The sequence below is a fragment of the Gallinula chloropus genome (genome assembly GCF_964237585.1).
Source record: "Gallinula chloropus genome assembly, chromosome: 4".
Taxonomy (NCBI): domain Eukaryota; kingdom Metazoa; phylum Chordata; class Aves; order Gruiformes; family Rallidae; genus Gallinula; species Gallinula chloropus.
In genome coordinates, this window is record NC_140088.1 from 59,890,516 (window position 1) to 59,912,004 (window position 21,489).

At 39.1% G+C, this 21,489-nt stretch overlaps 1 protein-coding gene across 8 annotated transcripts in view; it reads right to left on the reverse strand.

Moving 5' to 3' along the window:
- Positions 1–21,489, reverse strand: part of TENM3 (teneurin transmembrane protein 3) — a gene marked incomplete at its 5' end in the record, with an annotated part of 318,571 nt that overhangs the window by 280,303 nt on the left and 16,779 nt on the right. The window lies entirely within an intron of this gene.

The window sequence follows — 21,489 nt, forward strand, 5'->3', positions numbered from 1 at the left end:
TGCCGTGCTTGGGAGGTGGGATGAGAGCAGCACTAATAAAACTCGGATGTTTTCAGTTGTTGCCAAGCAGTCACGGACTTTTCATTTGTTCATATTGCCCTGCTAACGAGGAAGCTGGGAGGGGACACAGCCAGGACAGGTGACACAAACTAGCCAAAGCAGGTATTTCATACCAACTACATCATGCTCAGCATAAAGGGGTGCTGATGTGGGGAAGAGTGCATGGCTCCAGGATGCACAGGTTTTTGGGGACAGTACAGCTTTGGGATGGCTCCGAGCTGCATGGCCTGAGTTGTCCAGTTCAGAGAGAAACTGCATGTGTGTATAACCAGTTTCATATATTTTGCTATAAAAATCCTGTTATTGTTATTTCTCTCTCCCTGCTGTCCCAACAAATTGTCCTTATTCCAACCCATGAGCTTTCCCTTTGGTTTTTCTTTTCCCCTTTCCCTCTCAACCCCTGCCCTCCCCTAGAGAGAGTGGCTGCATGGTGCTCAGCTCCTAGCTGGGGACAAAACCATAGCCACCTCAAAACCTTGCAGTGATTTTCACTGATTTCTTTCTTTTTAAAATTATTTTTACTGGTGGTTAAGTGGTTAGATCTCAGCTGAAACAAATTATTTCCCATTCCTCATAAACCCAACACATTTCATCCAACAATCAGATACTGAAAATTTTGTATTTTATTTCACACGTGCCTTCCACCTGTCCACATATACTACTACACAAACAATTCTTAACTCCTTCTCTGAAAAATACAATACTCCAAACTACTTCCAGTATTTGCTTTCCCTATCACAAATGCCTGACATCCTCAAGAAAGCAATCTGGGTTAAGGCCCAATTAGTCAACCAGCCTTTACATTTCTCCTGTGCATCTGAAGGAAGGCCATACCATCACGTACTTCATAGAGACTGTTGTTGCATTGGGACACCTTGAAAAAAATGTACAAAGCACTCTGAAACTCACAGACAACAGGTATGAAACTATGAAGCTGTTTGTCACAATGGAAATTTGAGAAGGGAATTTAGAAAGTTTTAAAAAAATCTAAAAGTTGTAACTCACGAAACACATGCCAGGATTTACAGAAGCCAGCTGTGGGAACACACAATGGGAGGGAAATGGCAGTGCAAAGCCAAAGCAAGGGATCACGACATTTCAAGGGCTCTTCACTTGCCACAAGGCTTGGTGATAGGATCGTACACACCAAATGCATCACCCAAAGCATTAAGCAACATAAGTTGCAGCAATATCTTCCTGTACAGGGGGTACATAATCAATGGCAGAGAAACCTTCGCGAGGGAATCAGTCTCCTGCTGAAATCATGAGACCTGACAGGTCTGATAAAAGCAGAGTCCTGGTGCTCCTGCCAAAAGAGACTGGGGGGAAACGAAGGCATTTCCTCACTTTGAACTTCTTGTAAGGTTTCCAGGAGGCATGCGAGTGCTACAGAGGTATCATAATGCCTCTGCAGGACAAACATCCTTTGCATAGTCACATGAAACAGTCAAATGCATACAGAACCTTTTTGCTCAAAAGCTCAGGTACAATTAGTATGTAGTACATAGAATTTCAGGCACATGTTTTACAGAGAATTATATTGACTATATTGAGTAGCAAAGTGCAAGTAATTCTTAATGGATGACAAGGAGATAGATTATGGCCCCTGTACTTTAATTCTGACCTTCAAAATTACACTGAACACATTTTAAAGGAGCTATAACTACAAGCCAGCTGCTGAGTATGAGTTCATGTTTTATGTAAGTTAATTTTTTTACACACAACTAGCAACTATAGCATCATATAATACTGCCAATAAATTGAATGCAAAGTTATTATGCCAATTTCCTATTAAAAAGAGAATTTTCAACTTCCCCATCTTAAAAGCATGTCTGAGTTGCTACCTCTGTTCAAAGACCAGAGACTTAACACTTCTCTTGCCTTAGTTTTCAATCTACCCTGTCCCTGCTGAGCTTTTCTACATCCGTTAAGCAGAAGCATCAGTCCCCATTTTCCCAAAGCTCTGAGCCACCCAGCAGCATTTCCAACAGCCAATTCTCTGCTCCTGCTTCATGTCCACCTTGTTTTCTCAGCATTCATCTCACTGCCCACGGCCCAGTATGGGATTTTCTGAATAGTGGCTGGGATGGGAAAGCACTGGGAAAGTGTGCAGAGGTGAAGAGAGCATGGCTGACTGTACAGGTAGCAATCACTGCTCTAGCACATTCTCTGTCTTCACTTTTCTTTGTGTTTTCCCTTCCAAGGAAGGAATTGACACTGGTGTGTGTGCGTGTGTGTCTGTGTGTTACTGGATTTAGGTAACTGTAAACTGATGCTCATTTGTTAGGCTGTAAATACACTTGACAGTATTTTTGTATTTGCCAGCAAAAGCCTCTAAAACATTTGCCAGTGTGGGGTTATTTTTTTCTCATGCTAATATATAAGTTTGGGCTGGAGTTTAAAAGTACAGCACTTGGATGTCAAGAAACCTGGCAAATTCTCAAACTGGCAGGTGTTAAAGAAAATAAATAAATAATCAAAACAATTCGCAACAGCCAAGCTTGCAAAAGCGTTAAAACCTACCGAAATGCATTGTTATTACATACTATTTAAGGCCAGCTAAGCAACTGAGATAGGTGGATGACACTAGGCATTTTATTTTTGTCAGCTTTCAAAATGCAACTTTTCTTACACATTGTTTATAGCAATCTGCAGGGACCACAGATTCACGGGAACAAGAGAGACAGTGAGAAGGATTATCCACTCTTAATAGAACACTAGCTTGTTCTTAAAACCTCTGGGAGACAGATTTCACAGCCTTCTCAAGACATCTCAGCCAGTACTTAGCTACCCTAATGCCTAAACAAAATCTTTCGCAACAATTCACACATTATTTCTTGACCTGCTGGCAGAATGACCCACAAAGCTGTTCCCCACTCTCTCCCATCAGCCCTGGATGAACCTAAAAATGCACAAGGTCTGTCCACCATATTCGTGTCTTCAGAAAAAGAACAGTTTGGCCATTGTTTTTTCAGAGGACACTGCACTTCACATTTCAGCTAATTCTGATTTTTCCCCACGCCCTCCTCTGCGCATACAGCAGTCTGTCTTTCTGTCCTCATTATATTGGCACTGTAACACAATATGTAATTGAAAGTGAAAAGCAATGCATATTCCCAAATTTATTACTCTATTTGCTAGGAAACAAAATAGTCACTCGTGGGTTACATAAGATACTCTTCTCACTAACGTGCCTGAAAATCCAGACACTGTGGATGGTTCTTTTTACTACCTGGAATACTCAAACTGATTGAAACCTTACACCAAGCCAAATTTATGTGAAGTTTGGTTTGTCTCCAAAGCTGTATTTTCAAAAAGCTTCATGTTGTTAATGAGGGTGCAAGAGATAACAGCGCACAACTCAAAGCTGGTAAGTAGATGAGGGTTGGAGTTACACATCCTGACATGTAATGGAAGCAGGTAGCTTCTGTTTTCACTGTTTGGTGACATTAATGCAGTAATACTGAGTAACTGCTGACAATTAGCCAGAAGATGGAGCAGAGGTCTTGTAAGAAAATTACTCCCTGGTGGCAAAATATTGAAAATTCAATTACACTCTGTTTATTACAGGCCTACATTAGGAACTGCATTCATAATAAAGACCTTGATAATATACAAATTAATCGCAGCACAGGGGAGTGCTTTAGTAACTTTTTTACTCCTTGATGTATTCTTCAATATTAAGTTTTTAATATATCCATAGACATACTGAAATGCTTTCTATAGCGCTTTTCAACTAACATTCCTTAAATACAATAGCATGATATGTTAATATTGTTCGGAAAGACAAAAGGAGAATTTCTACTAGAGTTTGTTAGAATAAAGCAAGGTGAAGATACCAAGTTTTAAACTCCCTTTTGGTATTCACCATACCTTAAGAGTCATTTATATTTGTGCTTCTATCAAGTATGCTATCATGCAAACATTGTCAGTCATACAGGCTACCACTGTGCATAATTTTCTGCACATACTCATTTATATATGTGAATATTTTCTTTCAATTTAAGAAAAGCCAGTGACTTTAGGTACATATATCCAATTTCTGCAGATCAGTTTGAAATAAGATTGAATAATCACTTCTTATATGGCAATTGCACAAAATGGTCCCAAGAAGAGTAGCTAGATACAAATTCACATTATGACAATGTGCACTGGATGCTGTTGAATAATTTAGCTTCTGAATGAATTTAGTCAGCAGTTAGTTTAGCCTTTGAATAGTCTATTGCCTACTTTAAAGACTTTCTAGTTGCAAGTTCTTCAGCACAAGGGCTTTAAACTGATGTATTTTAGATCTAACTATACGCTTTCCAAGGCTTTCCAATTTTCATTGTCTGTTGCCAGTGAAAGCAGTCAGAGCTGTGACACTGGACTGATTGTGAAGTGGAAGAAAGAAGTCCATTGTCTTCATATTTAACTTAACCTTATATGTTACTTGAAAAACGCAAAACCAGAAGGACACATGTATGGTACTCTACAGGTCAGCTGCCTCTAATTTTGTCTAAGACAGATTCCTACAGCATTCTGGTACTGGAGCTTCAGTATCAAATACTGCAAAGGAAGGCTTGAAAGCTAGACCTGCCTAGGTGGGCTCCATGTAACCGAAACTCTCTTTGAATCAAAACTGTCTGAATCTACTTTTTAAATCTTTCCACTTTAAGGAAGAAACACTTACACTTTCTGCTCTGTAAAGGGGTTCTCTGAATCTGCACAGTATTAGAGGTGCTCAAGCCACTGATACTCAAGAGCAGCCTCAATGACTTGGTCAGATAGGACCTTGTCAGGGTCTTGTATACACAAGAATATGCCCTGCGTAAGACACAGGATTGCACAGGAGGCAACTGATGATAGCTCTGGTGTCTGAAACTGGCTAGAACACTAACACTGCAGCTTTGTCCCAGCTAACAAATGAAATCCTAGAGAAATGCCTTTAGAATGAATAGAAATAATCAAGGTATCTGGCAATAAACCCAATTCACAACAAAGCAGAAATTATTAAATTTGGGATTTTCTTCTGTGGCAGATGAATCTTTCTCAAGTAGGTCCCTCCCTCACACTGCCCACACAAACCCCTTCAGCAGCTTCTAAGTCATGACGTGACTACTTTGAAAATGCCAGATCACTGCAGAACACATACGATATGGTCTCACTGTGAGACAGACAGCTTCCTGGCAGATAGAGGATGAATGAATGTCACATCCTTCCAGCTTTCAAGCGTGTTGTTTTTCAGGACTTGCTCTCTGAAGCCAGGCACAAAAATGAGATGCAGAACAAAGCTGTGTGGGACAGCATGACAAATTTCAACTCCAGGAAGAAAGACTAGGTAATTTGAGTTCATCGCAACATCACATCCCTTGTATCTGCAAGCTATTCAGTCTGCCTGGTGCATCTGACACGAATAGTCACAAGGAAGAGAACAAAGAATCTCCACATGTTCGTGGGATCCAGCCATCAAGATGGCTCTTGCTTCACAAAATTAGTTTGTTCAGGTGGTACCTGAAGGGCAGCAACCAAACTCCAGCGAAACCCATAGATGTTATGAGTGAAGTCTCGAAAGCAGAAATACATATGCATGTAATGATTTAAGATTACCACATGCTGCTTTCATAGGGCTAGACTTTTTCTTTTTTTTTGTGTGTGTAATAACCTAATATGGGATGGCTCCAACCAACTCTATCATCTAGGCTAGCGCAAGCTGATCTGTTCCAGCTTTCATGATATCCTGGTTGATGCTGCAGGCTTCACATGACTTCTGACCATGTCAGTCAATCTGCATACAGTTTGTCCCTCCTCAAGTGTCCTTCCACAACCAAAAGATATATTGCAATACTTGGCTGTTTGGAAAATCCTTTTATTGAGGTATTATAGGCCATGCACTGAAATCCCAAACAGAGTATTTCTTGTAGGCTCAGAAGGTGGCCAAATGAGTTTCAAGTTAAGAAGTTGTACACCAGAAGTTTGAAGAATGGAAGCAACAGAATGAGTAGGGCTAACAAGAAACCTATAGATTTCTTCAATCTCCTCAAATATAAACACCTGACAAGCTAAATCCATATCCTGCATTTCAAAATGAGGAAGTACTATGAATACAAGCATTTTCTCTTGAATTCTACTATGTCATCATCTACCGTTCCTAAACAAAAGAAATGATGCCACTTCTGCTTTCAGTGGACTCTGAGAAGGGACCAAGAAAGCACACATAGAAAATACAGCATGGCAGGCATCACATTTAGCATGTTGTCAGAGCACTCAGAGCAGAGCAGCAGAAGGCAATACTCTGACCACACAAGGCTGCTACCTGCGCTGTTAACCTTGGCTTTGCTCTCCACAGTATCACCTACAAATTTAGGGCAGTGATTGCCTTTACACACACACAGACACACAAAATCTGAGAGGGAGAACAAATATGAATGAGCAGCAGTGATAGACATGATAAAACGGCAGGTGCTCCAGTGCCAGCTGCTGCTTCAGCTATCCCAGTCCTACATGGCTGCTGAAATGCAAGCCATGTTGGACTTTCCACCACTGCTGGAATTTGAAGGCACCTTCTTTTCCCTCAAATATTGCAGGAAAGGAGTAAAGCTTCATCCAACGCCTCTGTGTGGCTGAGCATGCTCCTTCCTCATACTCAGCTATGATGTCAAAAGTGGGGCCATCTGCCTCCCATTTCCAAGAATCAGCAGCTGCCTATACTGTGGTGTATTCATTTTGTACAAGAATAAAGTCTGGCTTGTTTACCTGATGACAAACTGTTCATATGGTTTTGGTGGGATGGGAGAAGAGCAGAGGAAAGGCCATTGCTTCATTTAGATCTGATGAGATCAGTACAGATTGTTCCAGAAAGTTTATTTCACCACCTCTCTCTCACATTTTGTGCATCCTATTGGAAAACATCAAGCACACTAGGCACAGCACACTGAGTACGGCTCTCCAAAACAGGAGACAGAGACACTTGTGCCCATTTTCTAAAGACAGAAAATTAATCTGTTACTGAATGGATGGAATTTGAAGCTTCAGGTTGAAGAGCTCTGAACAGGAGATAAGGGAAAACATAAAAATGGTGTGAAAAATGTCAGTACTTGATCTAAGAGTACCGATATAATCAAAAATCAAAAGAATCAATTCAGGAAGTTCATAGCAATTTAGCCGAAGCTTGGCCAAGAACACTAGCTCAGCCATACTGCTGTAATGGGAGGTGGCGTGTAACCAAGGAAAGGGCAGTAACGTCATCCCTGCTTTTTCACCCTTGTACAAGTAGATAAAGAACACATTTGCAGTCAGGGAAACCCAACATACGCTTAAAAAACATATGAAACTACTTGCCTTTAGTCAGAGTACACAAAATCAAGTATCTTGAAGCTGCTTATTTTTACTGCAATCTCACATGAAATCACCAGAGATTGTCTAGAGTTTTGTGCCCACTTTTTTTTTTAATTGCATAAAATTCAGTGAGATTTGCAGGACTCAGAAGCTCTTCTGAAGTGGTAAGTTATTCCTTCTTTATTACTGCAAATGTATTTTAATTTTAATATATATACACACACACAGATATATGAAAAAAGATACCAAATTACTTAGTTCAAGAAGGTAAAAAAGGCAGAGTTTGGAAGTTTGATAGAAAATAAGCATTACGATGCCCATTTATAAGCAGGAAAACAAAATCATAAAGATGAAGTAACGTGTAAATGCAGAGACAGCAAATTAATGACCAAATCGGGATTTCACTGCAGGGTCCCTCACTTCAAAGCAAATGCTTTGAAGGCTTCCCACATGTAAAGTTCAGAAGAAATTGATAAGCAGAACAAAAGTCCCTGGATTGGAGTTCAGCCGAACTAACAGTTGCGCTTTAGTAATTACAAGTGATCAGGACAGCGAGTCTAACCTGAACGCACAGCAGAATACTCAGCACTGATTCAGTACTAAATTTAATGGACATAATGAACCATTATCATCACGTCCAGGAGTACAGTACATTTTCTTTGATTATTTCCACAGACTATCCAAAACTCAAGTCCACTTAGCTTGTGAAGTCTGATGAGAGCACAGCCTGAGGTAATACAGATACAAAAACAACTCATAAAAGATTAGTTCAGGCCTGATTTAACAAGGAAAAATAAAGTAGGACCACAATGGAAGAATAGGTTGGGGGTTTGCTTGGGGTTGGGTTTTTTGTGGTTTTTTAAAAATATTTTTGAAATTGTTTGTTTGTTTCTTAAGGCAGAGCAGGATAATGACATTTTTTACATAAAAATCTATTACACCATCTGGCTTTTTAAAGTAGTTTTTGGGAAAGAGAACCATTACTCCATAAAATTATGATAAAACAACATTCAGAAAGAATCTCTTTTTTTTGGATAGGACTATGAAATATTTTTCCTCATATTTTTAGTGTACTGCATTCAGAGTCTACTTTAAAATGTTTTCAAATCACAAGGAAAACTGGATTTTGAGATAATCAATAGTACGGTGTCACCTAAACAGCTACTTCAAATTCATATTATAAATTCTGGGGTATCCAGAATCATCAGGGAACCATTTAATCTAGTTCCCCAAGAGAAACTGTCACTTGTTTTTACCAAGAATAGATATCTTTCTCATTGAAAAAAAAAAACCCAGAAATCTAAGTTCAATTAAATCTCCGGCCTCAACAAATGTGCATTGCAGTAGGTTCTTTTTTAAAGGAATAATTTATCAGAACTCCCTTTAATGCTTTTTTCATAACACTGAAATACCTCGGAAAAGAGGATGAAAAATTCAATTGTGTAGACCTGATCAGAGGAACAAAAAATCCACTCTGAACAAAGGTAAGCCGATTAACTTTTTCATAAAAATCAATATATTTGATACTGCAAAGAACAAAGAACTTGTAAGAAAACAAGACAGGAATGAATTTGAAGGTGGTGTGTGTTAAAGCAAATTGCTAACTAAATGTACATGGACTCTGTTACCATATTTTGAATATCATTGTAGTTGTTTAAGTGTGTTCCCCAAGTCCCAGAAGTGCAAAGGTGACTCTCTAGACAAGGAAAATGTTAATCATCTATGCAAAGTGGACACTTTTCTGGCATTTTCTGGGTAAATTCACTTAGTAGTTTTATCTGGAATCATAGAATCATTTAGGTTGAAAAAGACCTTTAAGAGTTACTATTGGATTTGATAATCAGGACGGTGATTAGATGGGACTTTGCTGGATGGGCCATTTGGAGCCTGGGGTCCTGCCTCTCTCATCGTCTGACACGTTACATTTGCAAAGAACGCTAGCTTATCGTTTCAAAAATGTAACCAGGCATTTGTAACATCCAAAACTGAATTTCAAAATCTATATACGTGTCACAGAGCCATCTAAGCCACACTTGACAGCCTAATGCCCAGTATCACAAGGACTCCACAGTTATTCTAGCTTAGGTGATGCTGAAAAATAGGTATCTTCCAAGCTATTAAACCTTTATGAGCTCCTAATTGCAGGCAGCAGGCAAAAGAAATATTTTTGCCTGGTTGTTTACAAACCCAATTAAAAGGTTGTCATGTGGCTACATCTGGATTTCAGTGAAGCCCACTTTTTAAAGACAACAGGTTCTTGTCTGCTTGAGACTTGGGCTTGACGGAACCAAGAACTGCAGCTGCTAGAATAGCAAGAGTGGTGGTGTTTCCCATTGACATGCAAACATATTTCAGCCTTTTTCAGCCAGTAGTTTCTGGGCTCAGGTGGCAGGTACAGCCATCTACTGAACAACAGAGGAGTGACACAGCTACATAAAACTGCCTTGGCAGCATCAAGATGGCAGGAGAAAATGGCATTGCAGTAAGCCTTGAAGGTATAAACCTCTGCAGCGCTGGGAGCAAGTGAGTATCCCCTCTGCCCTATGAAGAAGAAATTTATGACTTGGACAGAGAGTTAGGTGAACTTAAGGAAAATATTGAGAGAGAGCAATGAGAAACTGAATTTCTGAGTTTAACCTCTGACTGACAGGTCGCCAACAAGCAAAACTCAGGTGGAGCACTCACAAGTCATTCCTTCCACACTGAGAAGAGAGTCCCTTTGACTTTACTCCCTGTATGACTTTGCTCCCTGTATCATGTCAAACACTGCTGCTTTTTTTCTTGAGTCACGGGAATGGCTAGATAGGCACAAAACCAAGCATACATACTCTCATGCTTAATTCTACATAGCCTAATGGCAAATAAATCCCAAAGCATTCTATTAGAATACATTTTTGGGCAAGGTAGACATATTCTTAAACACTGGAGAGATTTTTCTCTCAAAAACAACACTTAAACAGTCTTCCAGAAAATTACTAGCACTGTATAAATTAAACCAGTCTGCTGAGGAACTAGCAGATCCTGAAACCTTTAAAATACATTTTCATGTGTATGAGGAACTGGTGTTCAATTTCAACAACCAGAAGCTTGTAGCTCTAGGTTCTCCCCACTCCACAGTATTTCTTGCTACATTTTGTCAGAGCAAACCTCACTTTAATTAAATGCAGAAAGGAAATGGGAGAGAATAGGGGGGTGTGTTACAACCACAAAACCATGAAACAATTTGTCCATCTGCCTATTTCTCCCCTGCATCACCAACACACAGAACTGATAAATTCAACATTGGTAGAACAATTCTAGGGCCAAGATTTCCAGTAAGATCCCCCATCATTCTGTAGCTGCAGACAGAATCAATGAAAGACAGCTGAGGCAAAACACAGCTAACGCAGTGAGCAAATGTAAGCCTGGGAACAAAAGACTTCTACATCCAGTCCTTCTGTGAATATAGTCAACGTTCTCTATATAAATTTCATTTTTCTGGGAAAGTTTTTCAATAGCATTTCATTTAGCAGCACAAGTCCTGTTACAACTCATGAGGATGTGAGCTCTAAATCTCCAGGGTGCTTTTCAAAAAATCTCACACTACCTGTAAAATGGAAAAACAATTATGACTTTCTGCCTTCTAACTACACTGATACAGGAACTAAAAGGAATATCCAGTACTGTCCCTGCATGAACTCCTCACTTTTCAAAGGATGGGGAGGCTAATATAACCTTATCGTGACTTCAGGTCAAAAGATTGAGTCTAATGGACCAATGGAGGGAATTAATTTCAGAGCCCAGGACCTTTAATTGAGAGCAGATGGTGCCTAGTCCCTATAAATTTGAAGTCTGGGGCCTGTTAACAAAAGCATCTAATCTCATCTCAATTGCCATAAGCAGCCAGGACCCAGCAATATTGAGTTTACAAAACAATATAACAATCTCCTAGAACTCCACTGAAAGCAAACAAGCAGCAAAGACAGTTAATGAAAAAGACGTCATATGTTCTCTGCAGCTAAAGCAGTTGAGGGAACGAGCAGCAGTATTCCCCACGGAGTGCAGCTTTTAAGCAATTTTAAACAAATCTCCTTATAGAACGTAGAGCAATCATGCAATGAAGAACTTAGCAGCTTCAACAATGCTGCTTAAGTCTACATAGAAAGAATGGATATTTATCCATTTAAAGAAAGAGTGTTGATAGAGGTAGTCCCTTTCAAAGTCATTTTGACCTAGGTATCTTGGAAACTTTGAATATTCAAAAGAAATTCAAAGACTATAAACAATCTTGATACAGTCAATATCTATCTTTCACAGCAGGCAGAAGAGACACCTCTGAAACCTTCGCCAAGAACTAACTTTTGCCAAAAGACCATCTTGGACTTCCCATTTCTGCTATTTTTCTACAAACTGCACAAGTGACCAATACAGTTCGGTTCAGTGAAACACACTACAAAAAGAAATTCAGTTCTGTACAGAGACTGTAAGCAACCCAAATTCCTGAGACTGTCTGCCACCGGTGCAGACCCAGACTCCGCAGCATTAGTCATTAGCAATTATACAAGACATTTACTTTGTAACTATAAAGCAGTTTACAGAAGCATTGCATTTATAAAAAGCCAGCCAGCAGTGAGGGGGGTAGGGAGGAATCGGTCTCTTTCTCCAGAATACAGTAGGTCAGTGGCAGAGCGCATGACAACAGAATAACCTTCCTTTGCCTACACTCAGGACTGCACATGGACTTGCTATGGAAATGCTTTTAACTTTCTAGGTCACCTCAAAAAGAAGAAACCAGTCTTCAACCCCATATATTTAAACTTTAGGAAAACTATGCGTATAAGCTGTGAAAAGCAAACTGTTTAAAAAGGGTCCTGTAAGGATAGCCATATATATGCATACACACCTATGCATATATTTCAACACACAGGACACAAAGCATTCGTAATGTAGTAAACCAGGGCAATCCGCCTGTTGTCAGACTTTACTCTGTCATGGCCTGACAACCCAGAACAAGGGTTTCCCAAATCGGTTACCCTTTTTTCCTGCTGTGAATACTGCAGCAGAAGTGGAAACACATTTTGTCTCAGACATACCTAGTCAGCAGCCACAGTACTCCTGGGAAGGATTCGTCAGCAGCGCCACAGACCTGGCACAGCAGCTCACAGAACCTTCAAACTCCAAGAAAACTCATCTTTCATGGATGCTCTTATAGAAGATGTGAGATATATGCCTATGCACTATTTGCATATTCATAAATTAATCCATAATTAATTTCTATAGTTCATCCTCGTATTTTCTTATGGAATTAAAAAAAAAAGAATAAAAATAATCAATATAATATATCAATCAGTATTCTGCAAATTCCCATGTGCTACACAGAAACCTGGATTAATCCACAATGATGAGCGGAGGTACCAAAGGTGCTTCCACTGAGAGGTTTCTAACACAGCGGGGGCCATGGGAAATATTCTTCTTGGTTTCAGTGTGCCAAAACCACATTTCTCCTTTTCTACAACATACAAGTGAAAGCAAGAGGTAATTAGACTAGACCTATACAATTTAGAAAGAAAATGGTACGCTGAATGAGAGGGGGTTGAAGAAAAATCAAAACCATGGCTACTTAACAAGCATTTCAAAAAAGCTTCAATTTTGCTAACCTAGCGGGCATACATTATACAGACCAAAAAACGTTCCGGTCAGTTCAATCAATACATTGTTTTAACAACTGTAAAAGGAATTAATTTTGAAATTTTACTTAATTTGAAACTGAGTTCTCATCTATATCAAATAATAGGCTTTTTTATCGTGAAAACATCAAAATGAGTCTTTACTTGGTTTTAATAATAATTAGTTTTAAAGCACACTCTATTCCAAAAAAACTTTGCATCTTGACAAATTTCATCCAGCAGTCATTTGACCAGCATACAAAGGCTGTCACCTGTAATTGTTACTGACACTGAGAATAGCACAGCTTATATTGGCTTTAAGGACATATGTAATTAAAACAGTAAATGCAATAAAAATCTTATTACAAATCAAAATTCGATGGAACTTACAAAAATCACTTAACACAACTGAATATGAATAAAATCCTACTTTTTATATAGAACTGGCATTAATTTTTACCTCTAGCATTAATTTGCTTTTGTCTAATGAATATATAAATATATGTGTATGTATGTATACATGTACATACTGAACCCTATATCCACAAAATTATACAGGAAATAGAGTTAAGTGGTGGCTGAGAAACTTGCTTTCAAATGACAAGCCAAATAATCTCACAGCTCTGACAGATTTTTTTTCTCCTTTTTATTCCAGTGATAATTACGTCAATAAACCTGATTCAGCAAATCTGTTGCTCCCTAATTCATTAATTAAAACAATTTACTGCTGCCACCGTGATTTTTCAAGGACATCAAAACCACATTCCAAATCAAAACAGCAGAGATCAGCAGTTTATAGATGTGCAAAGCATGCTTTGCTTTCATGGCAACCTCACAATTAAAACACAACTTTAATGAAAAAGAGCTGTTTTCTTTAACATTTCTTTGCACAAACATGTTCAGAAAACATTTTGTTTAGGGGGACTGAGCAGCAATATTTTTATATCAAAATGAGAAGAAAAAATAATCTATGAAAAGGTAACTATTTCCAAGTAGAAGAAAAAAGAAGATATAAATATTAATGTTATAGTAACTTGCATAGCAGCAATTTTATAGCCTTCATGTACTCAACACACTTCCTGCTCATTAATTTTTGTATTAACACAATTGACTTTCACAAAACACAACCAGAAAATAATTTCTTTTGTCCCTCCTCCACCACAAATCAGGGCCAACAGGAACTACACCAACATTTATAATTGTTTTGGAAAGTATGTTAGATGATAACTTCTACTTTCTACTGTTTGCACTGTTTGCCTCTGGTCGTATTTGCCATATATAACCTGTGACCTGTGTAACGGCAGAATGTGCATGGTGAGGCCGGACCTCAAATACTGTGCTCAGTTTTGGCCCCTCACTACAAGAAGGGCATTGAGGTCCTGGAGTGTGTCCAGAGAAGGGCAGCCAGGCCTGTGAAGGGGCTTGAGAGCAAACCTTACAAGGAGTGGCTGAGAGAACTGGGGTTAACCTGGAGGAGGCTGAGGGGAAACCTTATCACCACCTACAATTACCTGAAAGGAGGTTGTAGAGAGGTGGGTGTTGATCTCTTCACCCAAGTGACAGGCGATAGGACAAGGGGGAAGGGGCTCAAGTTGCACCAGGACAGGTTCAGTTTAGACAATAGGAGAAAGTCCTTCACCAAAAGGGTTATCAGGCATTGGTACAGGCTGCCCAGGGAGGTGGTTGAGTCACCTTCCCTGGATGCATTTAAAAGATGGGTAGACAAGGCAGCAGTAGGATTATTTCGGTGGCACTACATACAAAAGATGTGATAATGTCACAAAAGAAACCTTCATATACCACAGAAAATACCTTAGACAAATGAGCACTATCACCTCCAGCTGATGGCTACCCAGGAGGAATACAGAAACATTTCTTGGATGTGGAGGACAGGGGACAGAAAAGGCAAAGTTCCACCAGAGTTGAGACCCCTACCACCGCAGGACAAGAGTGAGCCATTAGGTACCCTTTACACAAGGTGACCAAATACAAGTACAGGGGACTACACAGGAGCCATCCACGGGTGCTGGAAGAGCTGACCAATGTCACTGAAAGGACACTCCCTGATTCCTTGAAAGGCCACAGCAATGGAGGAAGGTTTCTGATGACTTTCTAGAAGATAAAGGTCATGTTAAGTTTAAGAAAGGGAAGGAGTAAGTGAGGAAGTAAAGGCAGTCAGCCTCACCCCTGTCTATCAGGCAATATGGAACAAATACTGTTGGACTTATCCTTCATATACCTGGATAGTGCTCCAGGAAAAGAATGCGATGGAGAACAGCCAGCATGTGTTTACAGAAGGCAAATCATACCCAAACAACTTGATTGCTTTCTATGAACAGATAACTGTCTCAGCAGACAAAGAGAGCAGATGATGTTTTCCTTGACTTTAGCTAGACTTTCAACATGGTCTCCTATAGTGTCCTAGTAGCCAAGATGGAGAGAGACAGACTGGATGAGTGAGCTACAAAGTGCAATTTGTAGAGAACTGGTTGTTTGAAAAGGCTGAAAGAATAGGGAGTTTTGTAGTGCAAAGATCAACTGTTGGCGAATATTAATGGCATTCCTCAGGGGCTATTACTAGGGCTGATGCTGTCTGATGTCTGTACTACATCTAACATACTGAGAATGAATAGAACTGAATGTGCCCTCAGCAAGTTTGTGGATGACACCAAGCTGGAGAGAGGGATCAACACACTGCAGGGCAGGATTGCCTTTCAGAGGGATCTCAACAGGCTGTAAAGACTGGCTGAAAAAATCTCATGAATTCCATTTATGTCAGGAGTGAGGCAGGGTAAGAAGTCCTACTAATATCAAAATATTTCTTACTGTTAGCATCTAGTCCTTTTGCCTTATTAAGGAGTGGCTTATACTATCACAGAAGGAAATGACCAGATTTTGAAAAGCCTCATTTAATTCAAGTCATGCGTATTGTTACCAAGTTTTTGCATTTATTTACTAGGATGTTTCCTAACTCGTTAGGCAGGTTCCTCCTTCTCCCCTCTGAAGTTGTCCTGTTTGTTTGGCTTTGCCTTCCAGAACCATATCCATCATCGATGTCTTCAGACGTGAATCATGTAAAGTCCAGAGGCTGTAGACACTCCATACATGCAATTAAATTTTTGTTTACCTAAGTAACATCTAATCTTTTATTTTAACAATATAAATGTTGGCTCTGTGATTGGTTACTCAGTTAGGAAACGTTGAAACACACACAACCTGAAGAAAATGTTATTAGCAATGTATTACCAGTCTTCCTTCACTACTAAGTAATAAATCAGCTCTCTTTTCTTAGCATTCCTGTTTCTGTACAACTCTTCACCTTTTCAATGATTACATCTTAATTTTATTTGAATGCCTGAACCTCCGCAAATGCATCCTTGTAAGCTCCTCCTCAGAAATTTGACTTCCTTTCATTTTCTGCACAGTTCTTTCTTGAAATTCAGATCTCTGGAGAAATTTTAAGCTATGACACTTCTATAACCACTCCTTAACATCAGAAGTGTTTATAAGCTTAGCAGCTGAGTAAATTCTCTGAAATTTTCTTCTTAGATTTGTTTCTTCTTACAGAACCCAATTCTAATTTTATTGCTGTCAGCTGTTCTTAAGCCTTCAGTTCCTTGGCAAAAGTTCCTTCTGATGTATAAGAACCTCGTCTCCCGGCCTGATGTTCTGTACCAGGTTCCCATCAGGCAAGCACCATTAAGATGGCCCTTTGCAATCTCATGCCTTTCCTCAACAGCAAGTTTGGTGACACTCAAACATCTGAAATCCAGGAGATCCCAAAAAAGTTATGGGAAAAGGTCAGCCCAGGTGTACCCTCTTTGGCTACCACTACCCAAAGGAATTATCAACATGATTTTAAATTGCAGTAACAGTGAACACTAGGGAGATTTATTGAAATATATCCAGAGAACTACAATCATAATATAACAGAGCCTGAAAATTGGTGTAACTACAGAAAACTAGTGATAACATTGCAGAAAACCAGGGATGACTACTTCTATGTAAAAATTTCTATTACATGTGTTTGTAACCAAACAAAATTTTGTAGTTTGTAGTTATATATTAAATATTTTTTCAGAGCTGATTTCTGTCACCAATAAACCAGACTGATTTCCTGGTCATGAAATCTCTTAGCAGCAAAGCAGGATTTAAGAGATACTGGCATGCTTAATGAAGGTTAAAGAATTGCTAGATGGAATACTGTGGGAAAGAGTGAAGAAGCTGCAAATGGTGGTGTGACAGTAAGATTAATATTAATTTGTCAGCTATGTGGCTGGTATCGCTCAGTAGGCTCAGCATTTGGCTAGCAGATACCAAGCAGCTCCTATTCTGTAGAGTTCATCTATGCCAAGATTTTCCTTAACTTAAAGGAGGATGTTAAACAGGTAAAGAAGTGTGACACTACTTCCTGAATGATGTGCTTTATTTAAGAATGCAGAGTTCACGTATGTGTTATAGATGTACTGGGTTAGAGAGAATAGATTTTAAATGTCTTGACAAGTATCTTACCAATGTATTTCTTGGTTTTCAGAGATCTGAATGCCAGTAAATTCACCGTTCTGGAAGGACAAGAGAGTATTAGGTTCACAAGAGTGCTATCTTCAGAAACTGGCTAAGTTGGAGAGGAAGCAAGCAGGTGCCCATGCAGCTGATAAATTGGTATTATCTCTTTACAGAAACACTCAGCAATGAACGTTTTACCAGCAATGTCTACTTTTCTCTGTGAAAAATGGGTTCAAGTTTCAGATCATTTATCTAACCAATTCAGAAAAACTGCCTGAGGCCATGATCTTATATTCTCTCTCCCTTTCTTCCTATTTTGCTAGACTCTGATCTCCTCTGGTCTTCTAACAAACCCTCACCAGGGCAAAACTTGCACTAAGTAAGAAAATAAATTCCCACATTCCAGTGCCATCAGAACTATTTTCTCTATGCCCAACTAGATTTTGTGGCTGTGGGCAGTCAGCCATGTGTCACACATCCATCCAGAGTGCTGGATCTTTTTCAGAAGCCCGGTCAATACTGCTTCCAAAGGGGTAGAAGGTGACACAGACTGGGTTAAGTGAGTAACTTTCCAGTCACCATCCCAGTGACAGCCTGAATTTCAGGACAGGACAAAAAGTGCATACATGACTGGTCATGTAACTTTACAATACACAAATAACTCCATAAGGAGATGTTGTTTGATAGATTTAAAAATAATTTAAATAAATATATGAATTCTAAGATGCCTTAAAAATACGTTGACCCTTTAAGCAAAAGGGCCCTATGAAGCCTAACTCTAACTTCTAGCTCCTACTCTGATGGAATATTTATTGAGTTTAAAAGACAAGCTTTAGTAATCTTAGAACAGCTTAGTAACATGAAGTTGCTGACAAGCATGTAAAAAGATGGGCTGCTCGTATTTCAAAGCCACAGCTCCTAGAACAACTACTACCAAAAATTTCTTGATGCAGCATTTATGAAATAACTTGCAGTGGGAATGGAGAAGAAAGCCTGAAGAAGCACATGCGTGCTCAGCGTGCTCCAATTGATACATCATGCTGTATGTGACACTGGTAGGCTGCCCAGATTAACAGATGCAGGTCCTCCTTCAGGGAGGCTGACATGACAGATCTCTCAGTATATGATGCCAAGAGTCATATATGGAACTTGAATGAGCTCAAAGAAAAATATTTCTCTTCAGAATGATTTACTGAACAGTAACCTAAAACTTTGCTATGAGAAGACATCTATAAACCCTATGTTAGGAAAAAGGTTCTAATGTTTTCTAATAAATGCATAAAAATACATTGAAAAAATCTGCTGGCATTCATGGTATGCCATTAGTATGTCGAAAATTTTGCAACTTAATCATGTGCAACATTATTTATTTCAAGAAACTTGTAAGCCTGCCAGTATTATCCACAAACTGTTTGCTTTTGTAGGATCTCAGAAACATGTTGAGACCTTGACACATAAAAGTTACTATCTTCAACAAACTGTTTCAACTTACTCATTTTAATTACACAAGAGAACCTTGAGTTTTGCCTTCCTGACGGGCATGCAACCCACAAGTATTCAGAAGAGCAAATACACACAATGGTTACAAGGCAGGAAAGGAAATGGTGTTTTGATGCCAAGCTTCTCTTCTTGCCTAATTGGCGAGAAAGAAAAGCCCAAATACATTCAACAAATAGTTCACTCGGAGTTCACAAACCTGTAGGGTAAGTCAGTTGCAGTGAATAGTCCCATTAACTACAATACGGTCTGCTTATAGTAATGGACTAAACAGTGAAGAGTTTTACTGGGTGAACAATGGAATCACTCGAGAACTGGGAGCTTTACATAAGGAAAGCAGAATCTGGTGTTGTGCTCTGCTCCTCATAACCTGCTGCTCCTTATCTACTTTGGAAGTAAACAGGCTGCACAGAAATACATGTGCCTGTAAAACAATTCCATCAAAATTCAGTCTTAAAGATTTCACATGCAGCAAAGGGGGATGCAGTGCAGAGGACTCGTTGTAACTCTAACTTGGGTTTCAAAGCCCTATGAGATTCATCAGATTTTACCAGTATACCGGCACAGCTATCAACTTTAGGCCATACATTAACAAAACTCCCACCTGCAGTTTGGTCCTGTGGTTAGTGTACCCATGTCTGCCAGGGTGATACAGCTTCCCAGGCTTTAAATTGTATTTTCTATTCTACTGTGAGCATTTAACATACTGAGTTCCAACTACGTGTATGAAACTGTTTCCCAGCCAAATTCTTCCATGTTCAGTGGAAACAAAAACCCAAAGAAAAATACCAAAGAAGATTAAGCTTTTCATTACTTCCATAACATCTCCCTTGAAATGGCGACCCATGACACGGCCTGAGTTACATGTGTGTCACAGCCCTAGGGAGCTCCCAAGCCATCAAAATTTCATTAGCCTCACAGCAGTCCTAGTGCCTTAAGTTAGACCGCTGGCCTCCCTATCAATAAATATATCAGCTGTAATCCTTTTTAGTGACTAAACTCTTCTTTGAAGTTGTATGAAACATCAGACGTTCCTTGCATAATTTTAACCGGCACAGAATTACGTTGCTTCTAACATTCACAGTCCTCTCACACATGAAAAAATAAAATAAAATCTTAACTAGAAGCTCATGGAGAAGGCTTTGGCATATCATAATCAGGCATTTTGCTTTTTTTCCAAAAAATAATTTATGAAAAAGCATACCAAGCCTATCGTACTTCTGAAGCAGTTACCTCTCGTTAATGTAATGACACAACCCTCTAAGGAAATTGTGTGTCTGCACACATATATATGTAAATAAGTATTTTCAAGATCAACAACCTAGGATTTTACAAAAGAATCTATTTCAGCACACATCTTTCAAAAGGAAAATCACAGGACTGCCCAACAATTTATTCGAGGTTGCTTTGCAACTGAAATAACAAGAGTCATCCAACAGAAACTCCACTGGCAAAAGGAGTCAGACAACTGCTCCTGTCCTTCTCTGTCAAAACTCGCCTCCAACTCAAAACAAAAAGTTTTCCAAGCATGAGACAAAACACCTGTCAACACTGGTACCAGCCTCCTCAGGTACCATGCAGCATTAAGTCTGACACAGAAAGGAGGATCCCATCTGAGACAGCCATCTCGCACAGGCATCTTCAGTTATCATCTGCCACCAGAGGAAAGGCAAGTAGGAATGATATCAAATTATAGCTTTGGTTTTGTCTTCTCAAACTGAAGTCAAAATCACAAATAGGCAGGACTAAACATTTGTGCCTGTAGTTTAAGATGCAAGTACTTTCTTTTTTTTTTTGAAGTATTACCATACACACACCTAGATTGCTGTTTGCCATGTCTTACACCTATTGCCAGAGGATAGGAATAAAATTGCTCTGACTTTTGTACAGCTAAGCAGAAAGGTTTAATAATTTAATAAAATGAAGTGCAGACACGCAGGCAGTAGCCATTACTCAAGTTTCATTTTTACTAATTTCTCTTTATTCCTCTTTTGAATTTGTTATATAGAAAGTCATGAAGTTAATAAAACAATCATCTTAATTCTTGGAAAGCTGAAAATCTTCTGCAAATAAAAAGAAGTTAAGATAAATTGTTTTCTAAGATTTGTGGATTTAGAATTTAGCAGCACACAAAGTTCTGTTCATAACCTCAAGTGCAGTCAAAAAAAAATTCAAAAGATTTAAAAATTAATCAGTCAATTGCAATAACCTCTTTTCATTTAAACACTAAGCCTTAATATACAATAGTCATACACCACATCCTACAAAGCTGCTGTTTAGATTTTTTCTGGAGATTTTAACTGCAGAGTAATCCAGTCCCCTAGGCACATCAAAGGCCGCGTGTACCTCTTCACCACAATTCCAATTCCTCTCATTAACTAGGAAGTTTAAAGTACAATCAAATTTGTTTTCCAATCACATGAACCCTGCTAATAAGCTTTTCTTCGCATTCGTTCATCCATTC